At 35.6% G+C, this 12,005-nt stretch overlaps 1 long non-coding RNA gene across 3 annotated transcripts; it reads left to right on the forward strand.

Moving 5' to 3' along the window:
* Positions 1 to 9,240: 9,240 nt before the first annotated feature.
* On the forward strand, positions 9,241 to 11,404 carry LOC107908487 (uncharacterized). Of its 3 annotated transcripts, XR_005917251.1 has the most exons (4): positions 9,244 to 9,333; positions 10,695 to 10,762; positions 10,846 to 10,954; positions 11,045 to 11,403. It is a non-coding gene; the product is annotated as an uncharacterized lncRNA (long non-coding RNA). The 3 variants fall into 3 exon arrangements; XR_005917249.1 differs by having other exon boundaries at positions 9,241 to 9,333; positions 10,695 to 10,954; positions 11,045 to 11,404; XR_005917250.1 differs by lacking the exon at positions 9,244 to 9,333 and having other exon boundaries at positions 10,001 to 10,762; positions 11,045 to 11,398.
* Positions 11,405 to 12,005: the final 601 nt, after the last annotated feature.

Below are 12,005 nucleotides of genomic sequence, written 5' to 3' on the forward strand. Positions count from 1 at the left end.
GAGTTCAGCTTCATTCAAAGGGACATGTTTGGTGTGTTGGAGAGTGTTAGCTTTATATTTCACTTTTGGGACATATTTGACTTTATGAGTCTATTTGGTGTGTTGGAGATCTGTGTATCCGATGAGTGGTGATAGTGCCCACTTTTATGTTTCATAGCTCAAGTGCAAATTTATCTATAAACATGTTTTTGAGTATTGTGATATATGCTTGAATGTTATGTGATTATATGTGTAATGTGACATATGCTTAAAAGTGAAAATGATTACCATATAAATGAACTAGTAAATAATGCATTAGTAAGTATAATATGACACTAGAGTTGGAATTGTTGAGGTTGTGCTATATGGTTGTTTCGTTGATGCTTGATGAATTGTTTGCATGGTAGTTGTTCTAGGCATTTACTGAGCTTATTAAGCTCAGCCATTCCCTTATTATACCATTGCAGATTAGTTGTATGCCGGTGTGAGCGATGTGGTTTCGAAGGGTGATCCAAGCAAATCCATTTCACTTTTCGTAGGTGTTTATTGTTTATTCGGTTATGTTTTGGGAATAAGGCAATGTGGTAGACTTTATGCTAGAATTTGACATGATAATTGAGATGTTTCCATGATTCAATTGCTCTTAGGATTTTGAGTTTTGATTCGTATTATGTTGATAATTTCTCAGGCTTATTTACTATGGTTGAAACTATTATTATGGCCGTTTTGACGATTATTTGATAATGTAATAGTAGCATGATAAGTTGGTATGATCTATGTGCTTATATATGTTGAATTTTTCTGGTCTAAAACAAAGGTATCGATATTTGGGTTTTAAAAATGATACCTCTATGGTTATCAAATGTACAGGAAGTCAGGATCGTAATTTGGTATCGATACCACATCACAACTATCGATACTCAGGGTAAAATTACCAATACTTTTTTAGTGGTACCGATAATTTTCGTGACTTTGGTTCTTAAATGAGAAACAATAAGCAATTTTGGCATCGATTTTCCAATTGGTATCGATACCATCTAAAGGAAATATCGATACCTTTGTTTCAATATCGATAACTACGTGATTGTTTTGGGAAGATATGCTATGTGGTCCTTATACATGTCTAGCTATATTTATATGATCAATTTCAATGTGTGAATGTCATCGACATATAAAACGAGAAAGACCACATTTCTATCCCTTAAACGTTAATAAACACAAGGTTCATCCACATTTTGCTCAAATTCAAAAGTCTTGATCTCTTGATTAAATCTTTGATTCAATGAGCGTGATTCTTACTTAAGTCCATATATGGATCTAAGCAATTTGCAAACTTGGTGCTCGTTTCCTTTAGCTATATATTAGATGGGTTGTGTCATATAGATGCTTTCTTCAAGATAGTCTTTTAAAAATGCTATCTTGAAAACCATTTTCCAAATCTCATTATCAAGAGCTACCATAATGGATAACAATATGTGGATTAACTTGAGTATAGCGACCGGAGAGAAGGTTTCTTCGTAATTGATACCTTCTTTCTGGGTATAACCTTTTGCTACAATTTTGGCTTTATAAGTTTCCACTTTTCCATCTGCATTTCTTTTCCTCTTGTAGATCCACTTACACCCTATAGGTTTTATCCATTTCGGTAAGTCTACAAGTTCCCACACTGATTTGGAATACATAGAGTCTATCTCAACTTTAATAGCTATTTCCCAGAGCTTAGAATCAACACTCTGCATTACTTCTTCATACAAGAGTGGGCCATCATCTTCCTATTCAGCAGACTCAGTGTTAAAAACACTTTTGCTAGATTAAAAGAACTCAGGCCTACGAGGGACCCTCCCTTTGCGATGAAACACCCTATGTTGTTGATTATTTGTAGGTCTACTATTAGGAGTTGGTTCTAGAACTGCTGTTGTAGGGTTTTTTATATTTCCCAAAAGTTCCTCGATACCTTTTTGCTCTGAGGTTTGAAGTCATTCATGTAACTTTCTTCGAGAAAAGTGATCTATCGTAATTTGGGGTGGCAAATTAAACTAGTTTTCGCATTTAAGGAGCTTGAATACAAGCATTTTATTATGTTTTAGTTGAGTTTTTAGAATTTCATTTATATTCAATAAAAAGTGTAATTTGAGTCTTTTATTAACCTTAGAGGCCGAATGAGTCCTAAAAGTGAGCTAATATACTTTGTGAGTGTGCAATAGACCATTAGAAGGCATACCAACTCAATACTAGTCATTGTGTTGCCACACGGGGAGCTTGATGTTGCAACATAAGGAGTAGAAAGTAAGGATTCTAAGATTACCTTCAGTATCGCGACCCAACCAAGGGATGTCGCGACACACTCCTAAAGCTACCCTAAGTACAAGCATACTGCCTTCAATGTCGCGACATAGGCACTAGGGTGTCGCGACATCGATCCTATACGAGAAATACTTACAAGCCAAGGGTGTTTTAGTTTGCAAAATCAAATAAACATAAGATCATTAGCTGACCTAGGGTTGAGGACGACGGGAAGCCGAACTCTATAAATAGGCTCATTTAACACTTGTTATGGACAACTTTTCATACATTATATTTTTCTTTGTAATTTCAATTTTTAGTTTTTATTTTTCCTTAGGCTTTAGGTTATTTTCATTTTCTCATTTGTCGGGAGATCTGATTTGTGGAACTTAATCAACTCTTTATGGATTTTATGCTTCAGTTAATACAATTCAGGATTCTCTTAAACCTTCGTCTCTTTATTTGTTATTAATGTTCATCTTTTGCATGAAGTTTATTATGTTTTTAAGATCCATGAAGAACTAATCCTCATACGTGGGATTAGCGAGTGGAGGTATGATTAATTGATTATTGTGCAGGATTTTCTTAATGGATCAGATATTCGAGAGAGGAAGAACTGAAACGCAAGGCTTGACGACCCTAGGAAGTCATCTAGGTGGGAATAAACCCAAAATTGGTATGGCCTATCCGTGAACACCTTAGCCTCGGACCGGTTTGGACTTTAAGGTCAAGAGATAAGTAGTTTTTATCGACTCGTTAGTCTAGTGGAAGATCGAGAGATCCTACTAGGGTAACGGCTAGTTGATTGAACAGGGAACCTGAAGTGATAGTTAGTTATGATTACCGAAACGAACAATCACCCATGCTCAGATCTAATTCAGTTTCTATATAAAATTTCCCAATGTCTTTTCCTTTATATTATATTATTCTTTATTTATAAAAATACCAAAAATCTTTCTTTATGTTTATTCGTAATATAATTTATTTAAAGTACTAATTAGTTTTATTTGTGCTTAGGTTAAGATTAATTTATTGCTCGCCTCCCTTGTGTATGATCTTCGGAGTACTCACCTACTTCGTTGTAACTATATTAAAACCTGACTCGTATACTTGCGGACTTCTTTATTTGATATATTTTGTGCCAGGTTCTTACTCTAGACGTTGGTACGTCTAGAGGCAATTAGAAAGTAGAATGAGTTGACACTATAATAGTTTGCTCTTCCGGGTTATAAGAAAAACCACCATTTATTCCCTTTAAATAACCTACAAACATGTATAATTCTATCTGTAAGTCCAAATATCTCACATCTTTGTCCAATACGTGGGTCAGGCATCCCCAAATTCTTAAGTGATTAAGGTTTGCCTTCTTTTCATGCCATAATTCATATGGAGTTTTTAATGCTGTAACACCCCACACCCGGCCTAGACGTTATGACCGTATCAGGTGTGTCACATTGAAGTGTCTCTCAAAATTTGGCTTGTTGACAAACTTGTTTCTTAATTTTGGAAACCTCTTATTAATATCTAATGGAACACTTAATCATCTATTTCCCTTGTTAACTGCTTTTTGTTATATTAAATTGATTTAAAAACGTGAAAGCATTTTTAAAATTCTAACGTATAAAGCTCGTGTCTTTGAAAATAGTAATTGATTCAAAAATTCGTTTTCAACTAACTAGCAGTATAAAATATGAAAGTAAAAACCCAATTAAAATTTAAAACCAAATTAATGGCCTTATTACAAAAACAAAACCCAACCTATTATTTAAATCAAAATAAAAGCATATATGAAAAGCTGTGATTGTGTGGCCATCTTCGAGTCCCTCGTAGCACTGAATCGTCTATGGCTGAGGATTACCTGCACAGTTAAAGGAGAGGGTGAGTTTACGAGACTCAGTGTGTAATCCCTTCTAAACAATTACTATGAAAAATGCAGAATCAATCTGGGCTTAAGCCTTATACAGTGTCAGTACAGTGTGGGCCTTAGCCCATTACAGTATCAGCGTGGGCCTTAGCCTAATACAGTAACAATGTGGGCCTTAGCCCAGTACAGTAAACAGTACAATGCAGTGATGCAACCCATCCCAATCCAGCCAACACACCACTCCGTACCACCAACACACCATGTGGGGTTAAAATCGACCCACCCAGTTAACACACCAATATCGCAGCAAAGCTGCTAGTAATGATAATGCAGCAAAGCTGCCAGTAACAGTAGCACAGCAAAGCTGCCAGTAACAGTATTTGTGGTAAAACCACCAGTACAATATACTTCCCCTTTATCAGAATCGCAACCCCATGCAGAATGTCATGGCATAAATCAAACGTCTATACAATATGTCATATTCAGTAACAGTCATGTACATATATCATAGAGCAAAACAGTCATTCACATTTTCCAACTCCTAGGGTATATCAGTCCTTTTGCCCTATGGGGGTATTTTAGGTATTTTACCCTTCGGCCGTATTTTGGTCATTTTACCTTTCAAGGGTATTTCAAAAATTTTACCCTTCGAGTGTATTTCGGTAATTTTACCTTATGGGGGTATTTCGATAATTTTACCCTTTGAAGGTATTTCGATAATTTTACCCTTTGAGGGTATTTTAGTAATTTTACCCTTCAGGGGTATTTCGGTAATTTTATCCTTTGAGGGTATTTTGGTAATTTTATCCTATATGAGTATTTTGATAATTTTTTGGCCCAAGCCCATGGAAATGCCTATGGAGGCCTCTACAGTCCAACGCTCAGTTTTGTGGGCTTAGTTTTCTGCACGAGTGATCACACACTCATGTGGCCTCGATTGTTGTGTTTCAACTTTTCGGGTTTTACCGATTCGCGATAGAGGTGCTGTGGATACACACCGGATTGTGAAGACGCGTTAAATCCACGGATGCTAAACCTATATTTGGCAATCAAACTTCGTTAATTGACTACACAGTTATACAATTAATTAAACTTATGTTGTTACGATCGCTCACTTACTCAACTTCAATAGAGCGAAGAAGAACGATTCGCTTACCCAGGTATTCGCCAATCCTCATTCCTTCATGAGATTCGTAGGCACTAAAAGAAATTGGTAAGCACTTAACTTGACTTGTTATGGAGAATCACTTATTTTGCTATACTTACCTAATGAGCGAGAGTACGACGACGAGAAGTAGCCCAACGATTGGCCCCAAAAAGGAAGGGGAATTCGGTGATCAGAGAAAATAAGAGAGGGAGGAGTTGATTGGGGGAAACCGAATAGGTGAGAAGGAAAAATAAAAATAAAGGTGGGGGAGGATAGTTGTGAAATTCGGCCACAAGGAGAGAGAAGGGTTCGGCCAAAAAGGGAAGAAATAATCGAGTTGGGAAGGAAGGATGAGAGAAGAAGAACAACTAAATGAAGAGGGGAGGAGGAGAGGAGCTTTCAGCACCAGAAGAAGAGAAGAGAGGGTAGAGTTTCGGCTAAAAAAAAAGAAAAAGAGAAGATGAGTAGAAACGAGTTCTATACTTGCCGAAACGTACACTTAACGCGAAAAGAGAGTAAGCCGAAGTTGGCGAAAACTTTCACAGAAAAAGGCGAACACTCCCTAAAATCGAAAGCTTCTACTGCCTAGTGACTAATTCGGCACAAGCCTAGCCGAACCCTTGAGTACCAATGCTCCAAATCGGCACAACTCTCCCTCTCAACCATCCCTCGATTTCCTCCACAATTCTCTCCCCTTATCACTCCACCATTTTCTCCTCAACTTCCTCCATAACCAATTCAAGCTTCCTTCGACAGTATTTCACTCCAAATCTGCCACTTACACGACTCAAGCAGCAAAATAACAATTCATTGTGCACTCTAGGACTAGAACCCCAGACCTCAAGAATGTTGGAACGCCGGCACCCCTACGACGCAGCGGAAAATTAAAACATTCAGTGATCCTAACCATGAATCTATGTGTGAGGAACGAATCGGGGTGAAAGAAAGGTTTCAAAATTACCGAATATTTATTCTGACTAGACAGTAATGCCTCAGCAATGAGTAATCTAATCTACTATCGAACCAAGCCGTAATCTATCGTAACTCTGGCCTCTACGTAATCCACCCAGTTGACAATGAACGGAAGGAATCCCCAAAACTATTTTGGAAAAAAAACTTTGCTTTGACGGTTGCTAGACACCAAGCAAAGAAAAAACGAGATTTTTATATCTATTTTTAGGGTTTCTAGAAATTAAATAAATATAACTATGTTTTATATCGAAAATTATAATTACATTAATTATAATAATGATTTTGGTAAACTATATATTTATTTGAATTTATATACTAACCAAATTCATGTTCTCATTATGCGTACAACAACCTTGTACATAATGTGTTCGATATTTGATTATCCAATTAAATTAATTTAAGCGACAACCAAACACAATACCAACTATGTTTTATTCCGTTCATTTCAACTATAGGGTGTGACCCTGTAGGTTCTTGTAACGATAGCAGTAATACTAGAACGATTCCAATGTTACAAACAATGAGTGGCACCTAGCAATGCATCATTGCTACCTAAGTCACAAGAAATCATGATTCGACATAACCTTTTTATGAATAACCTTTCATGCAATAATCCTTAAGTCCTTTATCTCTGGATTGGACACAAGTCATGGAATAGTCACACTTGCATAGTCCATTCCATGTTCCTTGATATCTTAAGTAGACTATGATATACAAATAAGTATGACATCTCATATCAACTTATTTAAGCAGTATTTCTAGTCTCACTGAATCAAGTGGCCTAAGATATTACTCCCATTATGTAGGAGGGACTTATCCTATATCGATCAACCATATCCCTCTACATAGACCATGGTATATCCAAGATCAACCTTTATAGAACAACCAGTTACGGTGTACGTTTGACTGTATCAAAATATAATACTCACGATGTTGGGATTATGATGATCTCAAGTCTGAGAATCATATACATATTAATCACTATGAGTAATGTTGTGACAATTACATAATAATCCAAGAAACATACTCATAACGGGTCAGTCCAATATGTTGTTCTCTAACACACATATTCATGCATCGATTTTGACATTGCATATCAATGAAAACTCTTTATCATCAATCAACTACATGTTAGTCTTGATGCATTATTGTTGTCCTATCCAACAATAATACTTGACTAAGGACCTTTTAAGAACAATCATATTACTCTCAGGACATTATTATAAAACAGTTTATTTATACACACAGAAAAGAAACTGAAATAATGATGGTAACGCCTTATATTAATAAACATGATAAATCAAGTATGTTATTACAACCATCTCATGATTGATCTTTGGGCATACTCTAACAAAGAATACTTCACACGCAACCTACCACTAGACCACAAGCTCATTTTGTGTCATAAAGCAAACACTAATATTTTTAAAACCTATCTACTAGTGTCTAGGTTCATTTAAGAGAAAAATTAAAAATTCTGCAAAAGCTAAGACTTGAACCCAGGCTTCTCAAACACTCCCATACACACCAAAATCACTTAGCCATTAAAGCAAACAAGCAATTTGTATCATAACGTGCAGAAATTAAATTCTTATAACTTTAAGGCGTTACAATTCTACCCTCTTAACAAAATTTCGTCCGTGAAATTTACCTGGTCAAAAAAGATGAGGATATTGCCGATGTATCACCTCCTTTGGCTCTCACATGGCTTCTTCTGAACTGTGATCACACTAAAGCACTTTGACAAGAGGGATAGATTTGTCCTCAGCACTTTAATCTCACGGTCTACTATCTGCACTGGCTCCTCCTCGAAGGTCAGGTCTGGCCTAACCTCGATCTCCTCGACTGGTACTATATGTGTGGGATCAGAGAGATAACATCTCATTATGGAGACATGAAACACATCATGAATTCGATCTAACTCCGGAGGCAACTCAAGCTGATATGCAACCGGTCCCACACGCTTCAGAATACGATAAGGCCCAATAAACTTAGGGCTAAGCTTACCCTTCCGTCCAAACCTTACAGCTTGTTTAGTTTGGTGTATTGGCTAAGCCAATACACCCCTAATCGGTGGGCCCTACCTAATACCTCTCTAACACGTCGTTTGGTTTGATGTATTGGTAATACGCATCTAATCCATTACCTTCTTAATCGGTGAAAACCACCGATTTCTATTCCCCCCTCTTTGCCCAGATTAGCTACCGATTGAGCATCACCTCCCTGATTTGCCCTCCCCCATCCCCTTGTTTCTCTTCTGTTCCTTCATCCGATTTCCTTCCTTATTTCTTTGCTTTTGTTTTCTGCCGATTTCCTCCCAGTCCATTATGCCTCTTTGCTGCCGATTTGTTCCCTCCGTTTCATTTCTTTTCTTTTTCGCTCTGCCACTCTTTCGATTGCCTTCTCAACCAGTCGACCTTCTTCTTCTCAACCAGTGAAACCAAAAAAGCCGACGATATCCCCACTGTCACCGTAGCCATCGCTGGTTCTATCGTCGACAACGCTCAGTCTCTCGAGCTCGCCACTCGAGTAATGGAAAATCTCTCTGTTTCTCTTCACTCTTTCTACCCTATGTTACAAATTTTCATTTAATTTCTCCTTTTTCTTTCAGTTGGTGAGTCAAATTGCTCATGCTGCTACTATTTTTCGGATCAATGAGTTTTTTTTAACCTAATTTCTTATTTGTTTAATGGTCTAATTATTGTTTTAGGCCATCTATTATGCTGAAATTTGGGATGTTGCCTCCATTTGATGCTCCACATCATCTGCGTAAGCATGAGTGGGCTCCCTACTAGGAAGGTAAAGTTTGGCTGCTGCCTTTTGTGATTGTTATAGGTTTCTTACTAGGTCTATAATTCTTAAAAGGTGAATTGTAGGAAGGATAGATGCGGACAGATAAATTGGATTATTTTCACTTTTTTGTTGAATTATTTTCACTCTTGAATTATAAACTTCATCTTGTTTCCTTATTCTTGCTGGTAATTCACAATTAGTTCTTATGTAGCCCTGTATATGGTTGCTGTAGAAAGACAAAGACAGAACAGAGATCAAATGATGGCAGAAAGTTTAAAGGCCATGGAATCAGAAGGTAGTGGTGAGCGAGTTTGAGCATTGACATGTTTAAATGTTCATAGGTTACTTATAACAAACTTGCTAATGAGCTTCCCCAACACTTCCTTGTGTTCTTACCTTTTGTGTGGAAGTCTTATGATGTGTGGGTTGCAAAGATTTTTTTTTCACCTATGGTAAATGGTAATAATTTGTTTGTTGTTGAGTTTCGATGGATGAATATCTAAGACTGATGATGAATGTTCCGCTTTGAGAACGAAAAATAAATGATCATCCGCCCCCTTTGTTGGGCTATCGATCTTTTGCATCTTGGTATTGCATAGAATTGTTAGAAACTCTCAAAGAATACAAACTCGTAATGTGGCAATGAAAATAAAAACCAGTATCTTTTGAGATGATCCTATCTCACTGTCTGTATTCATTTGAGCTCGTTCTTAGCCACAGCCTCAAACCATTAGTAAATACCAGAACTGTGTCCTGCAGTCCCCCATGGATGAAGTTGTCTTCCTCCTAGGAGAGTTTAATATATTTACTATTTACCATTTTCATATGTTTGGAATGTAAGAAAATACAATGCAAGCTCATGCAAATATAATATTTATGCAATTAACAACCACAAATTAGGAGAATCAATTGTAATAAACTTCATGAAATCCTTTTCTTTGTTTACAATTCGTGCTACTACCTACATGGTAGAATCTATGAATCTGTGAACCTATGAATCTCGTTTCTTTGGTGAGGATGAACCAGAGGGGAATCCAAAGAAAACCGTGAGCTTATAAGGAATATAATTCAAGCACTTCGCATATGATTTCCTCATGCATTCAGTTATGCAAAGCCCAAATATTATTAATATTTCACTTTGTTGTTCTCTTCTCCGTATACCTGCAGTTATTATTAGACAATTACTGTGCTATTGTGTCATTCTCTTATAACAGACACAGTCACATAGATGATCTTTGTAAGTCATCCTTCTGAAATCTAGAGATAGTCAAATGGGAAAGAGTCGTAGGCAGTCTAAGAAGAGGTGTACAAAACCGACTCAGAGTTTCATTAGAAACTGCCAATGGTGCGTCTGGATTTAACCTTAGCTACTGGTTGCAACTCTATGTCATTGAATGTACTATTGCGGGGTTCATGCGTATCAATCAAATGGTGGTAATCTTCCTCGACTGATGTTATTGTGTTTGTATCTGTCATTATGATTGAGCATGTTTCTGTGTCTATGTTACCGTTGCAATGGGAACTAACCAAAACTTGGATTATGGTAATAAAATTGTTCTTATACTATTTCATGTTTCATGTTTCATTGTCATGTAATTGTTTTTCTGAATTGTTTTTCTGAATTTAGCTGATTGCATTGATTGTTTTAATTCATAGGATCAGTGATGGACATCATTCAGCTTCATTGTTTAGTTTCTGGCATTGGTGCTCATGACATAGGCAGAGTAAGTAGAGATTCCCTTCTGCTGAAAACGAGGAACAAGTAAGCTTTTGATTTCTTCTGCTGAATGCTTGCTTTATATTGTAGTTGAACTAAGATCTTGAGGCAGTACTGCAACTTGTCAACAAATATGTCTTCTGGTTTTTGGTGCTTTAGAGGAAACATGTGCTCTTGGCAATTTAGCCTTCCTGGAGAGGTAAATTACTTTTGATTCATTGTGATTTTTTAGCAACCTTACCTCATGGCCTTCTATTTCCTGATTTATCAATGCATCATATAAATCCAGAATTGGCAGAGATTGCTTTTTCCCTTAACTTGTGGAATGGACACATGAAGTTGGAGGTTATTTTCAATGGCAACTTTGGACAGTATTCATTTTCCTGCTAGATTGGTGAGCTATTTTGTTTGAAGTGAAGAATCGGTTTCATGGAAGGCCAATTGGAGTTGAGAGCAAGGTGAAAGAGATATTGTATCGGCTTGAATTTCTTCTATTGAATGCTTGCTTTATATTTTTAGTTGAAAGTGAGATATTGAGGCAGTACTTCCGTTTAATTCAGAATTGTTGTAAATTCAATCGAGTTCTTGATGATAATTCGATATGGTTATGTTTTTTTTTATTTTTTAGAGTTCAATTCTTACTTATTAAATTTTATTAGTTATAATTATTTTAAATTTTATTAAATCATATATTTTAATTAAAATATATTTAATATTAATTATTTCAAATTATCTTTTATAGTATCATATAATATATTATGATTTGAGTAAATTCATATAAGAATATTAATTATTAAGAATTTTATTAAATTATATATTTTAAGTATAATATATTTAATAATAATTATGTTTAAATATGATTAAATTATTTATTATTCATATTAATAATCTTATCAAAATTTAAATAACAATAACAATAATAATTTACCAAAACAAATTTCTAGTAATTATTAAGAATTTTATTAAATTATATATTTTAATTAAAATATGTTTAATAATAATTATGTTTAAATATGATTAAAATATTTATTATTGATAATAATAATCTTATTAAAATTTAAATAACAATAACAATAATCATTTACCAAAATAAATTTATGCTAAGGGTATTCTAGTCATTTTAGTTTTTTCCACTATGCTATTACACCTCTATTCCATTCAACCAAACACAAGATTACTATTACGCATCTATTCTATTACATTCAACCAAACAGTTGATTTGCTATTACACCTCTAATCCAATACACCTC

This window comes from Gossypium hirsutum, chromosome D08 (assembly GCF_007990345.1).
Source record: "Gossypium hirsutum isolate 1008001.06 chromosome D08, Gossypium_hirsutum_v2.1, whole genome shotgun sequence".
NCBI lineage: Eukaryota > Viridiplantae > Streptophyta > Magnoliopsida > Malvales > Malvaceae > Gossypium > Gossypium hirsutum.